Below are 8,502 nucleotides of genomic sequence, written 5' to 3' on the forward strand. Positions count from 1 at the left end.
TGGTGATTATTTTCTATTCTTAAATTAATTACTCGATTCTAGATTTTTAAGTTCCATTTGCAGGATCTTTTCACTTCGGGTGTTATAAAATCTGCTACTGATTTTCAAGTGTATAAAGAGGTTGCGGGTCTTTCTGGTCTTGACTTTGCTTATGCAGATAATACTGCTGTATATCACACAAGGGTATTGTTTAAATTCGTAGCATCTTTAGTTTGACTATTGTTGACCAAGTTAAAGTGATCATATATTCGTATGCAGAATGACAAATTGAAGCTTTTAAAACCTGGTTCGCTGCAACATCTTGGTGAAAATATGCTTGCTTTTCTGCTTCATACTGCTGCATCTTCTCAACTTTCAAAAGTCAAAGTCAATGAGAAAACTGATACTGATGCTGCCATATATTTTGACATCTTGGTACTTTATGTTTATGTTTTCTTGATTATAAAATTTGATTTATTGACTTTTGAGATCAATTGCATAGAAAGGTAACCAATTTTTGATAAAAAGAACCTCAAAATTTTGATATTTAAGGTAATCTAAGCCGGTTTATATTGTCAAAATGATGATGTGGTTGGTGATGTGTCGGAAAATTTGATCATGTTGATGTTCTTTCAATATTACTCTAATTAAAAACCTCTTAAATGATTGGGCCTTTTTGTAAGTGCAAATAAATCTTATTATTTAATGCAAAAATCAGACCACGCCGGTTACCTTTTAGTGTAAATAGTTGATATATGTTCGTTTATTTAATAAACGAACGGACATGAACAATTTTTTTTTGTTCATTTAGTTAAATGAATGAACATAAACACACGTCTTGTTTGTTCGTTTATGTTCATTTGTTTACATTCTTTATGTTCGTAAGTTTTAGTTCGTTTGCATTCGTTAATATGTAGTTAATATTTTGGACGCATTACATTTTAGTCCGGTTTTAATAACTTTTTAGGACCAACACATTGTTGTTCACATATACTTTTAACTGATTCTAGCTTAGTTATGTTTGTTTGTTTACGTGAACCATTTGTTTATACTGTTGACGAACATGAACACACTCATTTTCTTAACAAACACGAAGAAGAAACCCTCTTCGTTTAGTTATTCGTGTCCTGTCCGTTTGCCCTCAATTTTATTTAAACGAACGAACATAAACATATTTTTAACAATCCAATTTAATGTGAAAATTCAGGGAACATACATGATCGTATTTCGTCAACGATTCGCCAACATGCTCTACAATTCAGTCATAATGCAATCCATCATGATATGGGTCACATCACTTGCCATGGGGGGAGCACCTGCTGCTATTTCATTATCCTTATCATTATTAAGCATAATATTAATGTGGATATTCTCATTAATTTTCTCAACCGCCATTGCTTTCATTCTACCACTCGTTTCATCATCGCCGGTCCCCCTTCGTTTCAAACCCGTGGCTCATTTTAGGTTTATTTGCTTCCCTGCTTTCATTGGAGCTTTGACTGGTCAACACATCGGTTACCTTATTCTAAAAGGGTACATTTCACGTGTACTTTCCAAGAAAATGGACCCCGTGGTTAAATCCAACCGGGCTAAATTGGAAGCTGAAAGGTCATTTATAAAAGTGGTTTGCTGCAATGGCTTATACTACTAATTGTTGGTCATTATTTTAAAGTGGGTTCTTCCTATATTGCCCTTGTGTGGCTAGCTTCCCCAGCTTTTGCTTGTAAGTTTGACTTTGTGAAAATAAAATCTTTATTTGGTCAAAGGTGTATGCTGACTGATATAAGTTCCTGATTCTGTAGATGGACTGCTTGAAGCAACTTTATCTCCCGCACGTGCACCGAAGGCACTCAAAACAATAACTTTAATATTTGGACTTTTTGTACCGTTTTTAATATCGGGTGGCATGTTTATTCGGTTAGCAGGAACCGTTGCTGGTATGGCTGTTCGTGTTGACAGGTATTACAAGGCGTTTTTGTCGTCTAGTTAAACGAACGAACAAGAACACATGTCTTGGTCGTTCATTTATGTTCGTGAATGTTTGTTTATGTTTGTTCAGTTAAACTTGTTTATGTTCATTTGTTTGCGTTCAATTAGTTTACGTTTGTTTAAGTTCATTCATCTAAGTTTGTTAATATATTAATTTAAAATTTTAGGTCTGTTACAACGTAGTTTAGTTTAATAACCTTTTAGGCCCAGCGCATTGTTGTTCTCATTTACTTAAAATTGGTTTTAAATCAGTTATGTTCGTTCCTTTATACTGTTAACTGACAAACATGAATAAACACGAACGCACTCATTTTCTTAACAAATGAACACGAGCAAGAAAACCCCATTCATTAGTTGTTCGTGTTTGATCGTTTGTCAGTTAAAGCATGATCTTGTTCGTTCAGTTTGTTTACAAGCCTATTTCCTTTGAATTCATAGACTGATGTAATTTAACTGCAGTCACTTGTTATTTCTTTTAACTTTGAATTGAACTGTTTGATTTTAATTTTAGTGTTGCAATGTCTTACAATGATGTATCTATATTCATGCAGGAATCCCGGAGGTAGTCCTGAATGGTTGGCGAGTGTAGCGGTTGCTGTGTACGTATCGGCTGTCATATGTCTTACAATGGTGTATCTCCTTTCATACATCCACATATCAGGTTTGACTTATTTGCCTTTTATAAGTTTTAGCGTTTGCAGTTTTCTGAAACTTAGTTCACTAGTAAAAGTCAAACACAGACTTGTTTACTAACATATTATTAGCTACATTTTTTTGTATTATTCTTTTTACTGCCTTTTTTAATAACTTTTGGTTTCTAGGTGCAAAAAAGTTGATTGCAATTGCAAGTTTGATCGTGTGCGGTCTTTCACTAACGGTGGTGATATCGGGAATCGTCCCGCCATTCACCGAAGATGTTTCCAGAGCCGTAAACGTAAGGCTCATTTTATTTTGCTCTTCTTACATTTTAGTACTCATTATAAAAATTAATGTAGTCATCAATTCTTTTCTCAAATTAAGGATCCTTAGAAAGTTTAAAAGTTAAAGGCAACCCCCGTTTGATTACTCAATGCCAATTTTAGAGGTGACAGTTTTTCCCCATTTATGCCCGGTTGTGTTCATTCTTTTACATTCAAATACGTTTGATGGTTTATGTGTTATGCATTTATCTGCTCAGTTAACATTTTTTGGACCCACTAAAATTTAGTCTAGTTTTTCTAATTATTAGGCCCTGCAGTTGATGTTCATGCTTAATTTTAATTGGTGTTTGCACGGTTATGTTAGTTCATCTATGTTCGTCTATGTTCGTGAAGCGTTCTTTAAGACTATTAACAAATGAACATTAATGGACACACTCAGTTTCTTAACGAACGAACATGAACAAGAAAACCCCGTTTGTTTAGTTCATGTTTGATCGTTTGTTCGGTTAAAGTTAAAAGAACGAACACGAACATGTCTCGTTCGTGTTCGTTTGGTTCATTTACAGACCTTATTTTACCTCTAACAGGTCAAATTATTAAAAGAAAAAAAGTGAATTAAAAGGGGAACTAATCGAATAAATTTTAAAACTATTGCATACAACCTTCTATATATTTTTCTTCAAAAATCAGTGATTATTAATATATTGTTGTATAACTTTTGTTTTTGAAATCACAATTCTTACATCGATTTTTAAATAGTGAACCAAAAAAGTGTTTTTGGTTCAATCCATCCTGACTCGTTAAGACCTGTAAACTATCCCGCCATACTTTTAGTTGGAACAAGTGGATTTGATTCACCTATGAAAATCTTGATGATTCCTAGGTTGTTCATGTTGTTGACGCTTCTGGAAGAAACGGAGACCACAAAGAACCAGTCTCGTATATTTCATTATTCTCAACTACCCCTGGGAAGTTAACCAAGGAGATTGAACATATTGATGAAGGGTTTACATGTGGAACCGAAAATAAAACTGATTATGTCACTTTCACCACTTCATACAGCTGTTTGACCAATAGTGATTCAGTCAACGGATGGACCGAAAGCGACATCCCAACTCTAAACGTGGAAACCGATTCAAAAGGGGATGAAAGATTCACACATGTTACAATCGACACCAAACTTTCAACACGCTGGTCTCTTTCAATCAATACTAATAAAATACAAGATTTCAGACTCACAGGTACCATTTTTATTTTTTACAGTCAATATTTTTACAATAATTATTGTTTATTAATGTTATTTTTTCAGATGCTGAAAATGATGAAGAATTGATTCAAATTGGCGCGAAAGGTAGTATAGATGGATGGCATAATATTCAGTTTTCTGGAGGGAAAAATGCTCCAAGAAGATTTAGTTTGACTCTTTATTGGGTCAACAATCATACTCAAGTGACAAATGATGACGACGATAATGGCTTATTGTTGAAATTAAGAACGGATGTTGACCGATTGACTCCAATAGTCAAAAGGGTTCTTGAGAAGCTTCCTGCATGGTGTTCATTGTTTGGGAAGTCTACATCTCCCTATACCTTAGCTTTTTTGAATAATTTGCGCGTTGATTTTTGATTTAAGGAGATTAATACGAACTCTTGCATACATGTTTCAAACATTTATATTGGTTGTTTTGTAAGTGTTTGGTTTGGATGTTAGGTGATAGAACAAGTTGTAGACTAGCAAATAAGTAATTTATGATTTGATTCAAAGAGTTTTTTTTCTTTTTCTTTTTTTTTTCTTTTTGCTAAACACTAGAAAAGTATATCTAATCTAATTGGACAATGTTTGTGGGATTGTTGATTATGATGAAAGTTAATGATCTTTAACTTGATTTGTTTGTTATCATTTCATTTATATGGTATCATTGATTCATATCTAAGCTTTGACTCACTTGGCTACATATTATTTTGGTTATTCAACTCAAATATTTGATCAGTTTTTGTTCTTATGTAAGTTTAGTTTCATCTAAGTTAAATGATATGACATTGGTATTAGTTTGTTTTGCTTATGGATTATTGTGCTTATTGTTTGATAGGAGAAATCAACAGAGATGGTGTAAAAGCGATTGTTTTGGCTGGTAATTCTTTAAGCAAGTTACATGTTAGGTGTGAATAAGTGAATTTAAATCACTACAAAAAATTCAAAATGTGAAGATTTCAAGTGAATTCATTGGAATTTTTTCTCGAATTGTTATTTTTGAACGAGAACACGAATAAAACATTTTAGTTTTTTACTTTTTTTGTTTTTTATTTATATTTTGAGTTATGAATTTTTTATTATTATTTTTGAATATTTTTTTGAGAGGTTTTTGATCTTAATAGAAAACCTCTAAAAAATTCAAAAAAACTAATAAAAAATTAATAATGCAAAATATAAATAAAAAACTAAAAATCTAAAAAAACTCAAATGTTTTCGCCGTATCCTCGTTAAAAAAACAAAAAAAAACAATTTTAATTCATTTGTGGTGATAGATTATAATTCATTTGTCAAACGAACACATCAAGAATGGAATTGGATTTCAATACCTTCCAATTCCAATTCATATTGGAATGTTCCGATTCCAAATCCAATTCCTTCCTATTCCAAATCCTATGCAAATTCCAATTTTTTGAAACAAGCTCGCCCCTAGTGTTTTAAAGGTTTTGCATTCGTCAATTTATAAGTACTTATCAACCTTTCGTTTAGATGAGATATTATTGGTGAATATATAGATTAAATCTTGTTGTACCATTACATTTTGATTTCTAAAAATACCCTTTCGACCATTTCCATTTTTCTTTAAACCCATTCTGACCTGAACCTATTCTAGCTTGAATCCATTATGACATGCTACCCTAACCGTTTCTTTGACATGTATAATATAGATCTAAATCAATGAACAATGTGTAACCAGAGTTGAGCGAAGCGACTAGTTAATCTTCCTTTTGATGAAAGGTTGAAGATGATAGCAAAAAGATACATAGCCAAAAACCAAAGTTGATTACATATTGACCAACAAAATTGTAACTAGCAGTCTAGCATAACCAACAATTGCTTAAAGAAGCCCAAGACGGGTTTCAGATCATAGCTCCGAAAACTAACAATTACAAATGTTAAATAATTAGTTAATTATATACATAAAGAATTGATTCAATACACTACCAAACTTGTAATCTCAGTATTGTATCTTGTGTTGTTAATTGGGTTTGAATTCAAGCATGTGTGACTTGAGAGTTGAGATGAGTCATGACTCATAAGTAGAGGTGTACAAAACGACTCATAAGTAGAGGAGTACAAAACCGGGTTTTTTCCAAAACCAAAACTGGTTTGATCAAAGCTTGGTCAAAACTGGTTTGACCCAAACCTGCTTAGGAGCAAGAGATGTCGACCTATCCAGGTTGGTTCGGTACCGATTTAAAACTGGTTTTAACTGATTTAAAACCGGTTTTAACCTGTTTAAAACCGGTTTTCCTCAGCCCGGTTTTAAAACCAGTTTGTTTGTTTAAAAGAGGATTCGGTACCCAGGTGGTTTGGGTAGGTTCATGAACCGGTTTAATTGAAACTGGTTTGCTTGTCAAACCGGTTCGAATCAGTTTGCCATGAACCGATTTCAAACATGTTTTTTTATACAGCTCTGCTCATGAGTCATGAGGCTTCTGTTTGGGCCCAAAATGTATAAAACATTCTTGTAAGTTGTAGGTATATATTTTCAAAAAGTAAAATAAAATATGAATCAATAAAAACCAATTTACATGTTTACTTACATTCTTGTAACTTGTAACCATATTATAGTTAACACTTTTACACATACTAATTAAAGTTTTGACACAAAATTTCATGTTTAAAAGCTTTATTTTTGGTATTGTAACACAAGCTTATTATTATTATAACACAAGCTTTATTTTTGGAATTTCTTTTCACTCACATATTTACTATTCAATTTACTATTCATTTTACTTTTTTTTAATATTCAGTTTTAAGTCGCTTTTTACATATACTATGTTTTTACAAATAGTCGGTTAAAATTTTCTTAAACTTTGCTTTCGTATTAATGGTTGGTCTTTAAAATGACCAAAACTTTTTCATGATTTAAAATTACCCCATCGTCACATGTTTTTATATCTGCGTTTCGACGTTTGATACCACAACTTTAAAATATGATTTTTTGGCTTACTAATTCATGTTTACCAATTTGTGCTTGTACTGCCAATACTAACTGAATTTGCGTCGGTTCACAACTGTACCGTGTTGGTTTTTTTGTTCCACAATGATAATATGATAATTTGTTGTATTTTGGCATTGATAGGTTTGTTTCTTTTGTTTAATTTCAATGTCATAACCCGATACAGGTTGATTTCGCATTAACTCACAGCGCGCTCTTAGATTAACCTTTTTACACATTTTTTTTGTTTGGTTTAATGGTCCCGTCGCGTAGCGTGAGGTCCTAAATCCTAGTTGAAATTAACGAGAAAGCCATTTTATTAATGTTTTATCTCATAACGTGTCAAGTAAATGTGTGGTTTATAAATCATCGTCCATGATTGTTATTAGATTTATAGATTAATAACTTGTATACCTAACATATCAACCTAAAAGATATGTCTCAATCTATTTTATACATTAATCATACGTATAATTTAATTTTCTTTGATTTAAATATTTAATATCTATTCCAAATAATCTAAACCGGATTTATATACATTTATACCGATTTCGCTCCCCCTTTGACTTTTAAAACTTTAATCTTGACATTTTGTGTTTAGTACAATTTTCTAGAACTAAAATTAGCTAATAAGAATTAATTACAACCATTATTGGAGTCATAAAAAACTGAAAAACAAGAAGTCCGACAAATATGGGTATAGAACTTTCATGGTTGACTTTTTGACCGAATCTCGTGTCTAGGATCTCGAGATAAATCTTTGAACATTACTCAATTTCTGTTTAATGCTATTAAATATTTTTGTTAAATGCATAAATTTCAGTAACCATTGTTAAACTATGCCTTGACATAGTGGTTTTTTGTTCTTAATTTAATTATATGGTTGTTATTAAAAATGCTAGAATTATAGGGTTATTCTAGTTAAATCCGTAATCTCTATGGGTATAAACAAGCTGTTTGTGACTTACTCGAGATTGCTTTCTAAAAGCTCGAATCAAGTCAACCTTAAATATATGTCAAAGACTTTTGAGCCCAAACTTGAGTCTACTTTTATTCTAGTTAAAGCTATAATCTCTATGGGTATAAACAAGCAATTTGTGACCTACTCGAGATTGCTTTCTAAAAGCTCGAATCAAGCCAACCTTATATATATGTCAAAGACTTGGAGTCCAAACTTGAGTCTAAACTGAAACAAGTTCAATAAATGTGTTCAAACCTAGATTTCATATGTCAAGCTTTACCAGCCTTAGAAAGCTGAAAGAGTCTATTATATACATTAATACAATAATTTTTACAAATCAAGCTCAAGCTTTGAACATATGTATGGAGCTTAAACAAGCTCAAGCGCAATCACCGTTGTTTTAGAGGAGTTATTTTTTTGTTTTAGTTTTTAAAAATCTTTAGAGAAGTAATTCAAAA

The 8,502-nt window shown here is 32.0% G+C and overlaps 1 pseudogene across 1 annotated transcript; it reads left to right on the forward strand.

Moving 5' to 3' along the window:
• Positions 1 to 30: 30 nt before the first annotated feature.
• Positions 31 to 4,588, forward strand: LOC143568621 (uncharacterized; annotated as a pseudogene). The gene is made up of 8 exons (XR_013141601.1): positions 31 to 183; positions 259 to 414; positions 1,187 to 1,702; positions 1,782 to 1,938; positions 2,520 to 2,629; positions 2,790 to 2,902; positions 3,772 to 4,129; positions 4,198 to 4,588. The product of XR_013141601.1 is annotated as an uncharacterized LOC143568621 (transcript).
• Positions 4,589 to 8,502: the final 3,914 nt, after the last annotated feature.

Source organism: Bidens hawaiensis, unplaced genomic scaffold (genome assembly GCF_021521415.1).
Source record: "Bidens hawaiensis isolate Kalapana, Puna unplaced genomic scaffold, B.hawaiensis_p1.1 tig00024027_1, whole genome shotgun sequence".
In the NCBI taxonomy this organism is placed as follows: Eukaryota; Viridiplantae; Streptophyta; class Magnoliopsida; order Asterales; family Asteraceae; genus Bidens; species Bidens hawaiensis.